This window comes from Somniosus microcephalus, chromosome 6 (genome assembly GCF_052327205.1).
Source record: "Somniosus microcephalus isolate GS21.2 chromosome 6, FLI_Smic_1.0, whole genome shotgun sequence".
In the NCBI taxonomy this organism is placed as follows: domain Eukaryota; kingdom Metazoa; phylum Chordata; class Chondrichthyes; order Squaliformes; family Somniosidae; genus Somniosus; species Somniosus microcephalus.
This window is the reverse complement of record NC_140992.1, coordinates 258811928-258833152: the sequence shown is the minus strand read 5'-3', so window position 1 is coordinate 258833152 and position 21225 is coordinate 258811928.

Here is a 21225-nt window from a genome sequence, read left to right as displayed (position 1 = left end):
AACGCAAAGTGTTGAAAATAAAGGTTTCAGGCCTAGAAATTCGGTGGGCTGCGCCACCAGTTAGTGCCTAAAGAGGGCACTCAGTGGCTTTAGCGCCACTGGCCATGCCTCCCGCGATATTTAGCGGGGCGCTAATGGCGGCGTTAGCCTGTAGCGCTGTGCCGCCACCAATGACGTCATCAGTGTGCGCAGCGCCCCGCTACCGCCCCGAACCCGATATTGGGTCGCGCCCCCCCCCCCGTAGCGCCGGTCGCAAATCGCGATCGGTTCAGGGGGGCCTACCTGCGGCGGTAGTGCCGCAAATTAAGTGGGGAGGTGTGGGGCCGCCTTGTTTTTCGGTGGCCGCCTGCCAGCACCTCCTCGCGCTGCCATCCCCGGCCTCCTGATCCCCCCCCCCCGGGCAGTGCCGGCTGTGTCCCAAGAGCCCGGCACTTCTCCTCGGTGCCGGGCTCTTTTGCCGGCACTCGCGATCAGTGATCACGCTGGTGCAGGCCTCTCCACCTTAAGAAGGGGAGGAAGGCCTGTAGTAGCGCAGCGTGCCATGCAGCAGCGTGTGGCGCTGTGGCACGTTGCGCTGTGATATTCAGTTTGAGCGCCCCAAGCGGGACACGGGGAGCCTCGAGCAGCGCCCCGAGTCCCTCTTGGGGCGCTCAAACTGAATTTCCGGCAGGCGCATGCGGCTCCATTCGCAGCGCAAATTCTGGCGCCCAGGCGAGCTTGGCGCCCCAAATGGGGTGCCACCGAATTTCTAGGCCTCAATGTTTGACACCACATTAACAGAAACTTTACATGAACATTGCATAAAACACCCAAGTGGCTACCCTTGTGTGTTGTTAATTGATATCATTGCACTAGAATGAGAGTGAGTGTGAGGGGTGGCTAGTGAGATGAAGATGTGATAATGTGGATAGAGAGGGATGGGTGGAAGTGCAAGGTAAGTTGGTGTGAGTAAGGATGTGCAGGAGTAGGGTAGGGAGGGCAGAGTGATGGGGATGTGATGAGAGGCACAGCAGGATGAGGTTGAGTGTGGCTTTGCACTAATGTTTCGTGATCCACTGAGATCATTGAAAGGTTTGCGCCACTGCACCCAGGTCCTCCTGACCACATCCTTGCTTGTGCCCTCCTCTGCAATGTGCAACCAGGCTGTGTTGATCTCCTGGGCAGGTCTCTTTTGCCCATGGGGAGGGAAGAGGAACTCCCTGTGTGTTGTGACTCCATCCATATGGAAGGGGTCATGGGAGAGCCTGGGTGCAGCCCTATGCACCTCTTTGCAATGATGGTCAGTGTTTGCAGCACCTCAATGCTGTAGAACACTGACAGCACAAGTGTCAAAATAAATTTGGCCATGGACCCTTTAAGGAAGCCGGCTGATGATGTGTCATCAAATGACATCACCACACCCGCTTCCTCTAATTGGCCAGGAAACACGCTGGGCGGGTTTAGCAAGCCCAATCTCAGGAAATTCATTTCACAGACCGGGATGGAGACAACAGTGGGGTCGGGACCCGCCACTGACATCGCCAGCCACGGACCCACCAATGTTCGTAAAATCGCGGCCGTTAACTCTGTTTCTCTCTCCAAAGATGCTGCCTGACCTGCTGAGTATTTCCAGCATTTTCTGTTTTTATTTCATTAAGGAGGTTGTTAGATGTTGGGACAGTTCCCTCCGCGACACCCTCGTCCACTCCTCTATCACCCCCGACACACGCTCCCCTCCCTATGCACCTGCTCATGCAAGCGCAGGAGATTCCACACTGATCTTTTACCTCCTCCCTTCCCACCGTCCAGGACCCCAAACACGCCCTCCAGGTGAAACAGTGATTTACTTCTTTCAATTTAGTATACTGTATTCGCTGCTCACGATGCGGTCCCCTCTACACTGGGGACACCAAATGCAGATTGGGTGACCACTTTGCGGAACACTTCCTTTCAGTCCGCAAGCGTTTCCCCGAGCTTCCGGTTGCCTGTCATTTTAATTCTCCGCCCTACTCCCACTCTGACCCCACTGTTCCAATGAAGCACACCGTAAGCTCGAGGAACAGCATCTCATCTTTCTATTAGGCACTTTACAGCCTTCCGGGCTCAACATCGAGTTCAACAATTTCAGACCATAACCTCTGCCCCCATTTTTTTGGACGGCAGCTGTTGCTGATGATCCTGATATTACACCTCCTCTCGGCCCATCTTTCGTTTCTTTACTTGTCCCATTACCATCGCCTTTCGTCTTGCAACATCATCCCTTTTGTCATTTAATCTCTACTGCCTTCCAGCCTATCACAGACCTTCCCTTTGGTTCTTTCCTCCCCCCACCCCCCGCCCGGTTTCCCTGCATCAGTATTTTAAAAAAAAAATTTTTTTAATTCATTGATGGGATGTGGACGTCGCTGGCTAGGGCTGCATTTAGTGCCCATCCCTAATTGCCCTTGAGAAGATGGTGGTGAGCCGCCTTCTTGAACCGCTGCAGTCCATATGGTGTAGGTACACCCACAATGCTGCTAGGAAGGGAGTTCCAGGATTTTGGCCCAGCGACAGTGAAGGAACGGCAATACAGGTCCAAGTCAGGATGGTGTGTGGCTTGGAGGGGAACTTGTAGGTGGTGATGTTCCCATGCGTCTGCTGCCCTTGTCCTTCTAAGTGGTAGAGGTCGCGGGTTTGGAAGGTGCTGTTGAAGGAGCTTTGGCGAGTTGCTGCAGTGCATCTTGTAGATGGTACACACTGCAGCCACAGTGCGCCAGTGGTGGAGGGAGTGAATGTTGAAGGTGGTGGATGGAGTGCCAATCAAGCGGGCTGCTTTAGCCTGAATTGTGTCGAGCTTCTTGAGTGTTGTTGGAGCTGCACTCATCCAGGCAAGTGGAGAGTATTCCATCACACTCCTGACTTGTGCCTTGTAGATGGTGGAAAGGCTTTGTGGAGTCAGGAGGTGAGACACTCACCGCAGAATTCCCAGCCTCTGGCCTGCTCTTGTAGCCACAGTATTTATATGGCTGGTCCAGCTCAGTTTCTGATCAATGGCAACCCCCAGGATGTTGATAGTGGGGGATTCAGTGATGGTAATGCCATTGAATGTCAAGGGGAGATGGTTAGAGTCTCGCTTGTTGGAGATGGTCATTGCCTGGCACTTGTGTGGTGCGAATGTTACTTGCCACTTGTCAGCCCAAGTCTGAATGTTGTCCAGGTCTTGCTGCATATGGACACGGACTGCGTCAGTATCTGACGAGTCTCGAATGGTGCCGAACAGTGTGCAATCATCAGCGAACATCCCCACTTCTGACCTTATGATGGAGGGAAGGTCATTGATGAAACAGCTGAAGATGGTTGGGCCTAGGTACTTGCTTCAAACCTGTTACATCTCCAACTTTTTCCAGTTCTGACGAAAGGTCCCAGACCTGAAACGTTAACTCTGTTTCTTTCTCCACAGATGCTGAGTATTTCCAGCATTTTCTGTTTTTATTTCAGATTTCCAACATCCGCAGTATCTTGCTTTTGTGTTATCCACTTTGGTGTCACTTTGGTGTCAAAAACAGGAAGGCAGATTATTATCTGAATGGCAATAGATTGGGAGAAGGGGAAGTGCAACGAGACCTGGGTGTCCTTGTGCACCAGTCACTGAAGGTAAGCATGCAGGTGCAGCAGGTGGTTAAGAAGGCAAATGGTATGTTGGCCTTCGTAGCTAGAGGGTTTGAGTACAGGGACAAGGATGTCTTGCTGCAGTTGTACAGGGCCTTGGTGAGACCACATCTTGAGTATTGTGTGCAGTTTTGGTTGCCTTATCTGAGGAAGGATGTTCTTGCCATGGAGGGAGTTCAGCGAAGATTCACCAGGCTGATATCTGGGATAGCAGGAATGACGTATGAGGAGAGATTGGGTCGATTGGGCTTATACTCGCTGGAGTTTAGAAGAATGAGAGGGGATCTAATTGAAACTTATAAAATTCTGACAGGACTGGACAGACTAGATGCAGGAAGGATGTTCCCTATGGTCGGGGAGTCCAGAACCAGGGGTCACAGTCTAAGGATAAGGGGTAAGCCATTTAGGACTGAGATGAGGAGGAATTTCTTCACCCAGAGAGTGGTGAACCTGTGGAATTCTCTACCACAGAAGGCAGTAGAGGCTAATTCATTAAATATATTCAAGAAGGAGTTGGATATATTTCTTAAGGCTAAAGGGATCAAGGGATATGGGGAGAAAGCAGGGACCGGGTACTGAATTTGGATGATCAGCCATGATCGCATTGAATGGCGGAGCAGGCTCAAGGTGCTGAATGGCCTACTCCTGCTCCTATCTTCTATGTTTCTATGTTTCTATGTTAGATGGCTAAATGGGGAAACATAGGTTTCTGTGGAAGTGTAAGGTGGATGGGCTGGATGGCCTTCCCAATCTTTATGAATAAATTCATTATAATACAATATTTTTCCGATATCTTCTTTATGGAAATTATTTCAACAATATGCAAAGCCAAGTGGTTTTAAAGTACACCAAGTTGACTTGGAGTGTTACATAAAATTAATGTTTTTAGTCTGTTGCTGTTACTGCAATGAAAGAAGTGGAGGAATTAAAATGCTGTACTTTACAATCTAGTGTGCACTCCTCATTTTCCATATCATGGAAACATGACATTTAATCTTTCCACTGGGCTTAGTAAATATAAAGTTCTTCAAATTTCTGTATCCAGTCAATTTACTCTGTGATTCAGTATAGCTGTGGTCCTCGATGCCAAGAAAGACAAATTCAAAGCAGATGTGAGGGAAACTAACTGAAAACATTTTTACTGTTCAGGTACTGTTTATGTTGGAACCATAAGCTTCAAGCATGGAATACTGCAATAACGTTAGGGAAAATGCGACCAATTTGTCCACATTCATTCATTAAACAATGTCAAAAAAAAAAGACTACTTGCAAAATTTGCGGGAAAAAAAAGGCATTTGTAATGCATTTTCAAATGATGAACAATAAACGGACATTTGAACGTGAAAATAAATGTTAAATGCCCTGAGAGCTGTAAAAAAAATTGGAAAGAGATTGTGCTCCTGTGTTAGGCCAACATGAAACATCTGTCGGGTCAGTAATTTTGTGATCAGCTCAGGCTCAAGAATAAAATGGGTGTGATCTTTAAGACAGATGCTTTTTGCAAAGGTAGGAAAGTTACCAAACTGCGATTCATCATATCGCAAAGTAAGTGCATGCCATAGGCACCATAAGCAGCAGGGATGAACTATCCTTATTAATCTTCCTTGTCGCATTAGACTGCCTATATTCAGCCTCTACACAAAGGGTTATGGAACACTGCATTAACGAAGAATATTAAAAAATTAAATTCATAAAAGGGATGAAACCAGAGATTTGAAAGATTTATGTAATTATGTCACAACTATGGACAATCTCCAGACCTTCGCTTTTTAGTTTTTGGAGCATATTTTGTACACCATGCCCATTTGGTGGTGTTTTTAAAAGAATGAGCAGACCACAGTCATCCCAGGAATTTTGATGTCTCATTTAGTCATCTCATTCACATTTCATCATTCTGAACTTTCCTTTGAGGCAGACGTTAGCTTGTGGATGTTGAGACGGTAATTTAGTAAATTTAAGAAGAAATGTGAACAGCCGCTGTCAAAATACCATTATCGTAGATCCTGCAAAAAAAAAGCATAAATTTTAATTTAAATCAACTCTCCTAACTCGCCCAATGGCTCAGCTGGTCGGTGAGCCAAGCAATTCAAGAAGACCCCAGTTTCAGTACCTGATCTGTGCTGAGTTGGCTGGTTTCAGCTTGTGGTGTTAGGGTCTCTGGGCTAAAGAGGAGAAAATTGATCAGAGTTCCTGCTCCTGCTCTTGCTTGCTATCCAACAACCACTGCCGGGAGTGTGTTACATCTTGATATTTGGTGAGGACAGAGCGAAGGTCCTTTATGATATCTCCTACAGTTGAATAGCGTGCTAACACTCACTCTCTAGTTTCACACTTGAATAATGGTCCCTTGGGCAAGCTGACAAAAGACTACTGGTTCTGTTGAACTGTGTCCCAGCAAAGGGTGAATGGCTTCAGAGAGGAAGGAAAAGAAATTGGTGGAAAAAAATTTAATCAGTTAGTCAAATGTTCGTGAGATTTGTAATAAAGCATTATGGGGGAGAAATTCGGTATCGCCCCATTTGGGGCGCAATTATCGGCTGGGGGCAAAGAAATTCAAATCCAATTCGCCTGCGAGCTGTCTGGGGATACCCAACAGGTGTCAGCAGCTCACTCGTCTCATCTAAATGAAGGCCACGGCCCAATATCGGGTGTGCCTGGGGCCTACCCATTTCGGTGCAGAGAGCAATCCCTGTGCCCAGTTTGTGCCTGTGCGCATCAATTTGTAGGCCAAGTTGTTGATATTGTCCTTATCCTGTGAATAATTACAGTGGTTACAAAAGGAGAACTTATTATGCTACCCAAATAACCGTGAGTAATTTGAACATAAAATAGATACTATTATCGCATCCGACTGCAAACTTGGCTTTTATTGCCCCTGGAGGTGATTGGAGCGCTAAATCAGGCGCTTCACACCTGTCTTAAGGTGCAAAGGCCAAGGAGCGAGGCGCTAACTCACAGCACTGGCGAAGCTCATGTGATGTCAGTCAGCAATGGAACACAGACACACAGGCACCGGCCAGTTCTTAAAGGGGAGTTCTGATGAATGGCCATCGACCTGAAACGTTAACTCTGTTTCTCTCTTCACAGATGCTGCCTGACCTGCTGAGTTTCTCCAGCATTTTCTGTTTTTATCTTAAAGGGGAGGGTTTATCTTGGTCTCCATCCACATCCTGTTCATTGCAGCCTTGAGTCTCGGCCTGGAGAGACCTGTACATCAAATCTGCTGGAAAGAACAATGGAGAGGCCCAGGGAAAGAGCTCAGAGTGCAGCCCCCACAGTCTCTTCTAAATAGAGACAAGGAAGGGCAAACCAAAATGAACCTGCAAAGTGCTGCTCAGTATGCAAAACTCCTTCACACAGTGTAGAATCTCTCCAGAAGTCTCTCTCTCTCTCTCTCTCTCTCAGAATGCGTGGTGCAAAAATGTCGCCAACAAAGAAAGGCAGGAAGCGGTCGCCTTTAAATAACGCTCCCCCAGTCCCTTCCCGACTGCAAAAATGCTCCCCTCAACCTGTCGTTGCTAGCGGTAGGCATTAAGGCAGGGGGCGCCACTCAATTTCCAGTCCGGGGCGCTACCAGGGCGTTGCGCACTCGACTGACGTCACGATCTGCTGGCGCAGGAGATCGTGGCGGTAGTGTTTAGCGCCGCCACAAAATGTCCAGTCAATTTCGCGAGAGGCGCAGATATCGCTGCGCCCGGGCGCTAGTTGCTTTGCACCCCACTTAGTGCCCTCTTAAGGCGCTAACGGGTGGCGCTACCAACTGAATTTTTCCCCCTATGTGTGCACGATTAATATTGATAATTCTCATCTTTCTGGCTGAAGATTCAGTCAGATTAATAAAAATGAAATGGCAAGTTTAACTTTTGAGGAGTATTTAATCTGGGAATGGTCTGGTGATCATATTGTAACATCAACTGGTTACAGAAATCTTCAGCAATCAATTCCAAGGCATTGCTCTTGACCTTTCAGTAACAATCACACAATTATCAATCCTCTGAGTAAATGTCCTCATTCATCAGTACCATCGAGTGGATATTGACAGCCAGTGTTGGCATGAAAATGACTCCAAACTAAATAAAAATATAACGCAGTGCCTGGAATTATATATATTTTTAAAAAACAAAGATACAAGGAAGTGATTTGAAGGCTGTGAACTGATCTTGAGATTCAGGTCATTATGATTATACAACATTCGCCATGCTTAAAACAGCATCTGAACCCTCGTTAAAATCATTGCTTTTTTAATCACTCCCATTATTTATATAACTCGATCTAATGACCACTGCTAATGAAGTGAAGGATCAGTTACTTAGCAAAAGAGAATAAGCTATTATGGCAACATTGGTTCATCAGCTTTCGCAAAGACAGTGGCCGAACAAAGGGCTGGAAGTAGATCCAATCCATTTTTTATTTCCCAATATTCATCCCTTTAAGACTTTTTAACCTTTCCTAATTATTTTCACGGGGGAAAGTGGGAGGCACAGGACTGAAAACATCTCCAGGACAGCAATTGCTTTTGTGAAGTGAGGTGCATGCTGGTGGGCCCAGTAAATAATATCAGCCGTCCCCTTTCTAATTGTCATAGGCTGACCAGTGGTGTACATTTAAGGAGTTATTTTACAACTTCCAAAAAAAATATATTCCACTGAGGAAAAAAGGGTGTAAAAGAAAAGATAGCCATCCGTGGCTAAGTAAAGTAATTAAGGATAGTATCCGACTAAAAACAAGGGCATATAAGGTAGCCAAATCTAGTGGGAGGATGGAAGATTGGGAAGTCTTTAAAAGACAGCAAAAAATAACAAAAAGATTGATTAAGAAAGGGAAGATAGATTATGAAAGTAAATTAGCAAAAAATATAAAAACAGACAGTAAAAGTTTCTATAGTTATATAAAAAGAAAAAGGGTGGCTAAAGTAAATGTTGGTCCCTTAGAGGATGAGACCGGGAAATTAATGGTGGGAAACATGGAGATGGCAAAAACACTGAACAATTATTTTGTATCAGTCTTTACAGTAGAGGACACTAAGAATATCCCAACACTGGACAAACAGGGGGCTCTAGGGGGGGAGGAACTAAATACGATTAAAATCACTAAGGAAGTGGTACTTGGTAAAATAATGGGACTCAAGGCGGATAAATCCCCTGGACCTGATGGCTTGCATCCCAGGGTCTTGAGGGAAGTAGCGGTAGGGATTGTGGATGCATTGGTAATAATTTTCCAAAACTCACTGGACTCAGCAAAGGTCCCGGCAGATTGGAAAACTGCTAATGTAACACCCTTATTTAAAAAGGGTAGTAGGCAGAAGGCTGGAAACTATAGACCTGTTAGCCTAACATCTGTGGTTGGTAAAATGTTAGAGTCCATTATTAAGGAGACAGTAACGGGACATTTGGATAAACATAATTTAATAGGGCAAACTCAGCATGGTTTCATGAAGGGGAAGTCATGTTTAACAAATTTGCTTGAGTTTTTTGAGGAAGTAACATACAGGGTGGATAAAGGGGAACCAGTGGACGTAGTGTATTTAGACTTCCAAAAGGCATTTGACAAGGTGCCACACAAAAGATTATTGCTCAAGATAAAAAATCACGGGATTGGGGGTAATATTCTGGCGTGGGTGGAGGATTGGCTCTCTAACAGAAAGCAGAGAGTTGGGATAAATGGTTCGTTCTCAGATTGGCAACCAGTAACTAGTGGTGTTCCGCAGGGGTCAGTGCTGGGTCCCCAACTCTTTACAATCTATATTAACGATTTGGAGGAGGGGGCCGAGTGTAACATATCAAAGTTTGCAGATGATACAAAAATGGGAGGGAAAGTAGTGAGTGAGGAGGACATAAAAAACCTGCAAAGGGACATAGACAGGCTAAGTAAGTGGGCAGAGATTTGGCAGATGGAATACAATACTGGAAAGTGTGAGGTTATGCACTTTGGCAGGAAAAATCATAGAGCAAGTTATTATCTTAATGGCAAGAAACTGGAAAGTACTGTAGTACAAAGGGATCTGGGGGTCCTGGTGCACGAAACTCAAAAAGTTAGTATGCAGGTGCAGCAAGTGATTAAGAAGGCCAATGGAATGTTGGCTTTTATTGCTAGGGGGTTGGAATATAAAAACAGGGAGGTATTGCTGCAGTTGTACAAGGTATTGGTGAGGCCGCACCTGGAATACTGCATACAGTTTTGGTGTCCATACTTAAGAAAAGACATACTTGCTCTCGAGTCAGTACAAAGAAGGTTCACTCGGTTAATCCCGGGGATGAGGGGGTGGTCATATGAGGAGAGGTTGAGTAGATTGGGACTCTACTCATTGGAGTTCAGAAGAATGAGAGGCGATCTTATTGAAACATATAAGATTGTGAAGGGGCTTGATCGGGTGGATGCGGTGAGGATGTTCCCAATGATGGGTGAAACTAGAACTAGGGGGCATAATCTTAAAATAAGGGGCTGCTCATTCAAAACTGAGATGAGGAGAAACTTCTTCACTCAGAGGGTGGTAGGTTTGTGGAATTTGCTGCCCCAGAAAGCTGTGGAAGCTACATCATTAAATAAATTTAAAACAGAAATAGATAGTTTCCTAGAAGTAAAGGGAATAAAGGGTTACGGGGAGCGGGCAGGAAATTGGACATGAGTTTGGGTTCGGAATGGTCATGGCCCTGTGGGTAGTGGAGCAGGCCCAGGGGCCGTGTAGCCGTGTTCTGCTCCTACTGTGTTCTAATTCTGTTAGATTTCAGGAGATGGTTTTATTCCTGTTCCTGGCTGGGGTGGAGATCGCCTTTACAGAAGGTAACTACTGTAGAAAATATAGGGACAGAGTGATCTCCTGGAAGAATTTCGATCGCCTAGATGGGTCGGAGAGGAATTTCCCAGATTTGTTTCTCCCAAATTGGCCATTGGGTCTTTATCTGGTTTTTCGCCTCTCCCGGGAGATCACATGGGTTCGGGTGGATGCAGAGTGATAGAAGATTTGAGGTTAGGATCAGATCAGCCATGATCTTATTGAATGGTGGAGCAGGCTCGAGGGGCCGATTGGCCTACTCCTGCTCCTATTTCTTATGTTCTTATGTAATGTGAAGGAGGACCAATATTTATTACATGTGTGGGTGATGGATTCAACTAGCAGTGAGCCCTAAAACTCAACTTTGTGACCACAGAGATGCTTCTTAACCACTACATTACCAGGGCACTGGATCCCATGTATTTTTATTTCCAAATTTTGGAAAGACCCGTGGGAAATTTTAAATGCAGACTTGGCAGGAGAGAAAAAATCCGTGGTAAGTACAGATTGCTGACTAAATGAGTGTGCTTTAACCCTTTCATTGGCACAAACTTGTAGTTAGTTTTCAATAGATGGATTCCAGATGCCATTAAACCATATTTACGTTGTCATTATCAACTTTCTATTTTGTTTAAGTGATGGCATTTCAAAATTGTGTTGCATTTTGTGAATGAAGTGGATGCAATTCACTTAGTATGTTAGGCAGAGAACATAAACACAATCAACAGACAAAAACAACATTAGATGATAATCTGCACAACAGCCAAAACCTTGGTACCATTTCAGATTTTGTCATGATCAGAACCTTTTGGTGGAAAGGCAGGATTTTTCAGTGTAGCTGTGCCAACTGTAAGATAATGGGCATGTTGGATGAAGGATGGTCTGGATTTTATTCTAGTGCACCTAACTTCCTGTAAAATATTCTGTAGTGCGAAATACTTGGAAAATTGGGGCTGTTTTCATTAGAATATAGGAGATTATGGGGTGATTTGATGGAGGTGTTTAACATTTATGAAGGGATGGGACTTTCAATTGGTTGAGGAGGGGTCTAGGAAAAGGTAACATTAATATAAGACACAGTGTAAAAGATTTAATACAGAGAGCAGGAGAAACTCACAGGAGGTTGTGAAGCTGTGGAATGTGTTAGAGATTCAACGGAGACCATGTCAATAGTTAAGAATGGGTGAGATAGGTAGTTGGAGACAAGCAGAGTGAAGGGATATGGGAGCAGAGTAAAGAAAGAAAGACAGAAATAAGACTTGCAATTATTGTAAGGGGTGGTATGTGGGTTGTTTGTCAGCTTCACCTCTGACTCCTTTGAGCGGTTCGAATTGCTCCCACTCCCTTTTTGTTCTAGACTTTGGACTTATTTGGGGGTTGTAATGAGCTTGCAACAGACACCTGGGTTGGTTAAAAGAATCAAGATCTTTATTTTAAGACAGGAAAATATACAATACAATAAAACTTATACTTTAAAAGGGTGGGGAACACTCGGAATATGCGAGGGAGAATTACAATAGGCCAAAAATCCCTTACCCTCCCAACCCCACTATCCTAACTAGGTTGAAATCCAGAGGACCAGGAAATGCTCACCAATCGACTTTCTTGACAGATTGTAGAGGTTCACGATTTCGGGGTTCTCCTTAGTTGTGGCGGTTGGGGCCTGCCATACCCCGGACGTGGTAGAAGACTGCACCTGCATTGGGTCTTCAGTTTGGGTTGGTCCACTGATGCGGTTAGTCGCGCTGTTGGATGTATCGGGTAAGTACCCAATTTTCTTTGGTTAGGGCAAGTTTTAGGGGCTTTTGTGTTGAAATCTTACCCAGGGGTAAGTCAGACTAGCCTGTAGAGTGGAAACAAGTCTTTGATTTTCGAGTTTTTGGGGGTTGGTTTCTTGTTGGTCGTGGTGGCCCAGTATTACCTGGTTGGTGGTAATATTGGTAGTTGTTGGTTTCTCTAGACCTTCGGTTGCCGCGACTTCCTTTTTTCTTCTGTTTCTTCAAGTCTCCGATTCTGATGATGATCCGTTGAGCTGCACTGTGCTCTTGCTGAACTGTTGATGATGAACTGACTGCACTGACTGTTTTTCTGAACAAAGCAGGCCTCAATTATACTGGTTTGAGGCCTGGCTTATCTGACTGCCAAATCTTGGGTTTCTTTGTTAAATTTGGCGGGCTCGTTATTTTTAATAGGTTTTAAAACTTTAACGAGCTTCGGGGATGGCCCATCTAACTTTAACGAGTTTCGGGGATGGTCCATCTAGTCTTAATTGGCCTTTAACTGGTTTTGGGATTGACCTGAAACTAGTTTTAAAAATGTAAAACGTTTGTAAATCTCTTTGATTGGTTTTGGACTGCTGTTTGATTGTTGTATCCTGTTGGGCTATGTTCTTTCCTTTGTGTTGCTGTGGGCATGTACTGTTTTATTCATGTACTTTGTGGCTCTGCGATTTTCGACGGGAACAGGTTTCATTGTCTTTATGTAAAGGCTGAGATGGCCCAGGACATTCCCAGACTGCCCAATATCCAAACTCGGGGGCCCACCCCATCTCCCCTGTGTCACAGCTTTTCGCAAGTCTGAACATGCCTTTTAAACCAGCCAAATCTTCCTGGGGTTTTGATTTTTAAAATCCCTGTGGCCCAATATTCCTTCAAACAGTCCAATATCTCTCCTTTCTTCCTTTGGGGAAAAATGTGAAATTTTGCGAGCCTTACATTATATAGCACCTTTCACAACCTCAGGACGTCCCAAAGCGCTTTACAGCCAATTTTGAAGTGTAGTCATTGTTGTAATGTAGGAAATGCAGCAGCCAATTTGCACACAGCAAGCTCCCACAAACAGCAATGTGATAACGACCAGAAATTCTGCTTTTAGGTGTTGGTTGAGGGATAGTGTCATGGGATCTTTTACGTCCACCTGACAGGGCAGACAGGGCCTCAGTTTAATGTCTCATCTGAAAGATAGCATCTCCGACAGTGCAGCACTCCCTCTGGGCTGCTGCTTGCGTGTAGGGTAAACACCAACGCCGATTGGTTGGGCCAAACAGCCTGTTTCCATTTTGAAATTTCTATGTAATCCGATGCAATGTAATTCTATGAATATATCAGTGTGGGCCTAGCAAATCTTCAGAAGTGCCTTTTCACCCCTCCTCAATACTGATGGCTGAATCCTACTCCATGTACGACAGCAATATTCTACACATCCATAAGTGAAAAGCTGGAGAGCTGGTCTGCCTGCATCAGGAGTCTCTGACATTACGTAACTAGCTGGTGCCTGCAGTAGCATCAGCTAGTTCCTTAATGACAGAGACTCTTGATGCAGCTAGACCTCAGCAATGGTGACACTGGGGTAGGTTATCAACTTGGGGCGTAAAACTGGCTTTGCAGAGCGGCGGCTCATTACTGAAAGCGCCGAATTGACATCTCCACCGTAAAGGAGCATCGAGCGGTTTCCATAACAGGCAGCCAATCCGCAATGCCAGCCCCAGCGCTGAGTTGAAAATCTACTCCATTATGTCAGACTATGGTGAAGCTTCAGCCCAAGACAAACTGTGGTTTCTTTATGCTAAATCTGAGCGCTGCAAACTGGTACCCAGAGCTGATTGTTAGCCCTCCTATTACCCAGATGGAAAGCAGGTCGGGTATGGATTACGTTTAGATGCCAATTTCCTCAAATAGTGTTTGATTACCTGCAGGTCCGCCCTTAGCCATTTATTTAGACATTATTGGGGCAGAAATTCTGATCCCTACGGGTGGGTACGCGCTGTGTACCCACCCGTAGGGACATCGGCAATGCCGGTTTCAGGCATGCACTGTGCATGCGCTGGAAACCGGCATTTCCGATCTGTCAAGAAAGCTCTGGACAGATCCTCCGGCTGCCCAGGAGAAGGGCCTCTGCGGGCGGAGAGTTCTGTTTTTTGGAGACCCTCCGCCCGCAGAAAACACTTCCAATTCTTGCGCCTGGTAAAAGCAGGCGCAAGGTCTGCTTTTACCAGGATAAGATTTGAAAAAAGTAAAAAAAAAATTTCCACTGATTTATCATTTAAAAATACTTTAAAGAAAGGTAAGTTTATTTTTAGCCCCATTAAAAACTTTAATTATTTTCTTCAAAAATTTAAATTTTTGTTTAAAATAGTTAATTTATGTAATTTCAAGTCATTTTAAAAATGTGATTTTTAAAACAAATTTATTTATTTTACTATGTTTTGGGGGTGATCTCCATTCATACAGGTCTTCCTGTCAAATTGATGAAGGGAGATTCCCTTCTCTGATTGGCTCCCCATGGCCCACGTGATCCCAGGGACGCTGCGAACCGCCTGCGCCTCTGGGATACGTGGGCCCTGCGCATTGGCAGTTTGGAGAGGCCCAGCAACGGAACTCTGTGCTTCCTGGGAGCCCTCCAGTCCAAGCGCAGATTTTTCCAGATCACAGCCCTCCCCCCGTGGGAGGCCTGCGAACGGAATTTCTGGGCCATTGTTATATCAGACAGATATATTTTTTCAGCACATTAATTAGAATTTATTTGGTCCAGTAGAGGAACATTTAGAAGCATATTATATTACTTAGCTTGAGGGGCCATTATTCCTGGCTCTCTTCTGGCTGGGAGCTGAATAGTTGCAGTGAGCTGTACCAGAATTTGGTGGGCCAAGCCCTTAATATGGCATGGTCTCACCCTTGGTGTGGCCCATCCCCTGGCAGAGCCCTGTGCAGGGATAAGGTGCCAGAATCTGGAGTACAGTCTTAGCTGCTGGATTCAGGGTGCTATTGGAGAATAGCATCCAAGGAGACGACATATAAATTGGCCAGAAAAAGCAATAATCCTGAGGATTGGGAGCAGTTTAGGATTCAACAAAGGAGGACAAAGGGATTAATTAAGAAAGAGAAAATAGAATATGAGAGTAAGCTATCAGGGAACATAAAAACTGACTGTAAAAGCTTTTATAGATATGTGAAGAGAAAAAGATTGGTGAAGTCAAGCGTAGGTCCCTTACAGTCAGAATCAGGGGAATTTATAATGGGAAACAAAGAAATGGCAGACCAACTAAATTCATACTTTGGTTCTGTCTTCACAAAGGAGGACACAAATAACCTCCCAGAGATGCTGGGGAACATAGGGCCTGATGAAAGGGTGGAACTGAAAGAAATCATTATTTGTAGGGAAATGGTGTTAGGAAAATTGATGGGACTGAAGGCCGATAAATCCCCAGGGCCTGATAATTTACATCCCAGGGTACTTAAGGAAGTGGCCCTAGAAATAGTAGATGCATTGCTGGTCATCTTCCAGAACTCGATAGACTCTGGAACAGTACCCATGGATTGGAGGGTAGCTAATGTTACCCCACTATTCAAAAAAGGTGGTAGAGAAAAAGCGGGGAATTATAGACCGGTAAGCCTGACATTGGTAGTGGGGAAAATGCTAGAATCTATTATAAAAGATGTAATAGCAGAGCACTTGGTAAGCAGTGACAGGATCGGACAAAGTCAACATGGATTTACAAAAGGTAAATCATGCTTGACTAATCTACTGGAATTTTTTGAGGATGTAACTGGTAAAATAGATAAGGGAGAACCAGTGGATGTGGTGTATTTGGATTTTAAAAGGCTTTCGATAAGGTCCCACATAAGAGATTAGCGTGCAAAATTAAGGCACATGGGATTGGGGGCAAGGTATTGACTTGGATAGAGAACTGGTTGGCGAACAGAAAGCAAAGAGTTGGAATAAATGGGTCGTTTTCCGAGTGGCAGGCAGTGACTAGTGGGGTACCGCAAGGATCGGTCCTAGGACCCCAGCTGTTCACAATATATATTAATGATCTGGACGAGGGAATTGGATGTAATATCTCCAAATTTGCAGATGACACAAAGCTGGGTGGGAGGGCAAGCTGTGAGGAGGATGTCGTGAAACTCCAGTACGATTTGGACAGATTGGGTGATTGGGCAGAAACATGGCAAATGCACTATAATGTGGATAAATGTGAGGTTATCCACTTTGGTGGCAAAAACAGGAAGGCAGATTATTATTTGAATGGCAATAGATTGGGAGAAGGGGAAGTGCAAAGAGACCTGGGTGTTCTTGTGCACCAGTCGCTGAAGGTAAGCATGCAGGTGCAGCAGGCGGTTAAGAAGGCAAATGGTATGTTGGCCTTCGTAGCAAGAGGGTTCGAGTACAGGAACAAGGATGTCTTGCTACAGTTGTACAGGGCCTTGGTGAGACCGCACCTTGAGTATTGTGTGCAGTTTTGGTCACCTTACCTGAGGAAGGACGTTCTTGCCATGGAAGGAGTTCAGCGAAGATTCACCAGGCTGATACCTGGGATGGCAGGAATGACGTATGAGGAGAGATTGTGTCGATTGGGCTTATACTCGCTGGAGTTTAGAAGATTGAGAGGGGATCTCATCGAAACCTATAAAATTCTGTCAGGCCTGGACAGACTAGATGCAGGAAGGATGTTTATGATGGCCGGGGAGTCCAGAACCAGGGGTCATAATCTAAGGATAAGGGGTAAGCCATTTAGGACTGAAATGAGGAGGAATTTCTTCACCCAGAGAGTGGTGAACCTGTGGAATTCTCTGCCACAGAGGGCGGTGGAGGCCAGTTCATTAAATATATTCAAAAAAGAGTTGGATATATTTCTTGAGGCTAAAGGGATCAAGGGATATGGGGAGAAGGCAGGGACAGGGTGCTGAATTTGGATGATCAGCCATGATCTCATTGAATGGCGGAGCAGGCTCGAACGGCCGAATGGCCTACTCCTGCTCCTATCTTCTATGTTTCTCTGTTTCTATGCAAGGCTCCAAGGCCTGAAGATCTGGTGGGTCAGTAGATAAAAGGTTTTTAGCCAACCTCTCAGATCCTCTTTGGTTTGCTCCTGAACCACGTCATACCCTGTGAAGCCGGGTCCTGTTGTAAGGCCCACTGCCAGCCATGGGATGCACTGCATCTTGGCACCCTGGCCGCATTATTAACAATTGGACACCTAATGTAGGTGGTGGTGGCGTCCATGCTCTACTCCTCAGGGGAGGCCCTTGAAATCTTGGGGTAACATAAAGGTATTTCCCAGTTGTTGAGGTAAAGGAAATTGTTCTGATAGATACTTCAGTGAGAATCTTCAAGAAAACCAGTTGCAGCATTAATTTAAATACCTAGCGACAGGTACAGACATCGGAATGGAAATCCTGCAAACTTTAGTGATAAACAATGAGTTTGCTCTCTTTCTTCTCCCCCATTTGGTGACTTATGGGATGAATTTCCTCAGCGTTTCTCCTGCTCCTCCGACATAACTTCAGCAGAAAACCTGAGGTTTCTGCTGAATTTCCACCAAGGTTACGACAGTGGAGCGGGAGAAGGCCTGAGGAAATTCACCCCATAATTTCAGTGTTGACATATTGAAGATTTTTTTCTGTGGTCAGACATAGCTTCCAGAATAAATCCAGAAAACGAATCTCTTTCTAATCCATAGACCATACATTTTTCAAACAGACCCCTTCACATTCTTGTGCTCTTTCTGGATTTAACGCAACTCTTGGGTACAGTGCATATATTTATATATTTTTCAATTGATATCACTATTCTATTCTATTGCAGCACTTTCCATTGCCTCTGTTACTATCAATCACCTGAGATATATGCAAATTAATGGGAACCTTAAAGTGTGGCCTGTGAGGCTCTGTCATAAGTAGTTCAGAAAGTCACAAAGCTTAGACACTATTATGTTATTTGTGATTATTTTATTCACTGTTATTTTTACAGTTAGCATAAAAGCATATGCCTCAGTATTATTTGTGGACAGAAGATCAAACAAGCCATGTTTTGCCCTTAGCTGAGGTGTCAGCTGTGGCTCAGTGGGCAGCACTGTCGGCTCTGCGTCAGAAGGTTGTGGGTTCAAGTCCCACTCCAGTGGATGTGAGCACATAAAGCCAGGCTGACACTCCAGCGCAGTGCTGGGGGAGTTCTGCACTGTCGGAGGTGCCATCTTTCAGATGCGACATTAAACCGAGACCCCATCTGCTGTCTCAGGTGGACGTAAAAGATCCCGTGGCACTATTCCGAAGAAGAGCAGGGAAGTTAACCCCGGTGTCCTGACCAATATTTATCCTTCAATCAACATCACTAAAACAGATTATCTGGTCATTATCACATTGCTGTTTGTGGGAGCTTGCTGTGCGCAGATTGGCTGCTGCATTTCCCACATTACAACAGTGACAGTACTTCATTGGCTGTAAAGCGCTTTGAGACATCCGGTGGTCATGAAAGGCGCTATATAAATGCAAGTCTTTCTTTCTTTCTCAGCATTAATCATTTCAAAACATGATGGTCTTTAGTTTTGAATTGAAGTGCTAGTTCTTCAGGTTGATCTCAGCCTGAAGAATCTTTACATTTTTTAATAAACCACAGTTTTGAGAGTCAGAATTTGAGAATGTTTTTCTATCTAGATAACAATCATCTAATAGTAGAAGGAGCAGATCTGCTTTTGATATCATTTTTGTCTTTTCCTCTACACCCTCAAGATTTTGTGATTGGAATCAAAAGAGAAGTTGTTGATCCAAAGCCTCAAGTGGCTTACTGAATCCTTCATATACATTCTAGAAGCTGACTCATACACAAAGATTACTATTCAACTGCTCCTCGTAATAAACAACAACAGCAACTTGCATTTGTATACCACCTTTAACATAATAAAAGTACCACAGTGCTTCACAGGAGCATAATCAAACAAATTTTGACATTGAACCATGTAAGAAGATATTAAGACAGGTGACCAAAAGCTTTGTCCTGGAGGTAGGTTTTAAAGAGTGGCTTAAAGGAGGAGAGAGCGGTAGCGAGGCGGAGAGGTTTAGGGAGAGAATTCTAGAGCTTAGGGCCTAGGCAGCTGTAGGCACAGCCGCCAGTGGTGGAGCGATGAAAGTTAGAGATGTGCAAGAGGCCAGAGTTGGAGGAGTGCAGAGATCTCGTAGGATTATAGTGCTGGAGGAGCCTACAGAGATAGGAAGGGGTAAGGTGTTAAAAATGTGATTGAAGTTGTTTACTACTTGATAATATAATCAAACAAAACATAGGGATGACAATTCCATGGGGATTCTCCTGCTCTCCTAACGTAACTGTGATGCAAACCCTGCAAACTCTTGCGTTTCCACTGATCTCCCGCTGAAGTTACAACAGGAAATCGGGAGACCCCCTCCCCACACCCTATCTATTTTACCCCACAACCTTCCAACTCATTAGGCATGTTCTATTTGTGGACTTTCTGTAAACTTTTTGATCTTGTTGAGGTGTTTTCTCTTCTTCCTCTTAGGCAGTCCCTCGGAACCGAGGTTGACTTGCTTCCACATTAAAAATGAGTTCTCAGGTGACTGATGAGTCCAATGCGGGACCTACAGTCTCTGTCACAGGTGGGGCAGAGGTGGTTGAAGGGGCGGGTGGGTGGGGTGCTTGGGGTGACGTGCGCTCCTTGCGCTGCTTGCGCTTGGCTTCCGCTTGCTCCTGGCGAAGAGACTCGAGGTGTTTGCCGCCTTGTCGGATGCTTCTCCTCCACTTTGTGCAGTCTTGGGCCAGGGATTCTCAGGTGTCAGTGGGGATCTGCAAGATCCTGCAAATTCATTGGCAGGATAGGCGCACCAACGTCAGTGTTCTCGCTCAGGCCAACATCCCCAGCATCGAAGCTTTGACCACGCTCGATCAGCTCCGATGGATGGGTCACATCGTCCGCGTGCCTGATACGAGACTCCCAAAACAAGCGCTCTACCTGGAGCTCCGGCATGGCAAGAGAGCCCCAGGTGGGCAGAGGAAACGCTAAAAGGACACCCTCAAAGCCTCTTTGAAAAAGGTGTTTTAGAGGTGTTTTTATTACCATGCCCTATGCTATGAACACATTGTTGAAAAACTATAGGTAATCAGTTGACATATCTATACAAGAAGATATAGATTTGATCACTGCATACTATGATGTTGGTGGCAATTTTTATATATTTTATGCTCAGTTTCACTTTTGGCTCTTGTCACCAATAAAGTACCTTGCTTCAGAAATGAGCCTTCCTCTCAGAAGGGGATTGACTAGTTCAGGTCTCGATATAGACTTTTCCAGGGTTGTTGCTACTGTAGCCCCATGAATGTACAACAGGGTGAGTACATATTGTAAAGTTATGTAAGAGCTTGCCTTTGTCATTAATGGGAACATTGCACTGTGTTGTGTGTGTACCTTTAAGGGAATAACTGGTCTTAGATTGCAGTACCGGCAGTGACCACCCCTGCATAAAAGGCCCTAGCAGGCTTCTGTATTTCAGTCTGACGTTGCCTCCTGTTCAAGTAAAGTACCTGTTAAACTGTTCTCCCGAAGTCCGTGTATTATTGAGGCGCGGACTTTACAGTGGCGACGAGGAAGTTCGAACTCACCTGCAGTGTGGCATCATCTCACGGGGATCTCGCCCTGAGAGGAGGGTTCTGGAAGGTCGTAGTCTGAGCAACGGGCGTCGACCGACGGCAACCGCTCAACGAATTCATCGGTGTTCGGAGAATTGCAGGAGAGACTGTGGAGAGCTGTGCTTGGCTCCCCAGTTAAGGTGTTCCAGCAAATCGTGCTGGTAGCAGGTAGCGCGCTGACCCTTCCGGACTGTGGCGGGCTCAAGCTCGATCGAGCGGCTCTACAAAACGGGCCGCGCAGCGTCGCCGGGAAAAGAAAACAAGAGAGAGGGTGGAGCGCACAGGGCGTGGTCAGTGCTCAAGAACAGGGCAGCGGACAGAACCTAACTGGGGGGAAGGAAAGCGAGACGCGCCGAAGCTGCGGGTCGCCGCCATTACCCCGTAGAACGCTAGGAGCAGCGTGGCAGCAA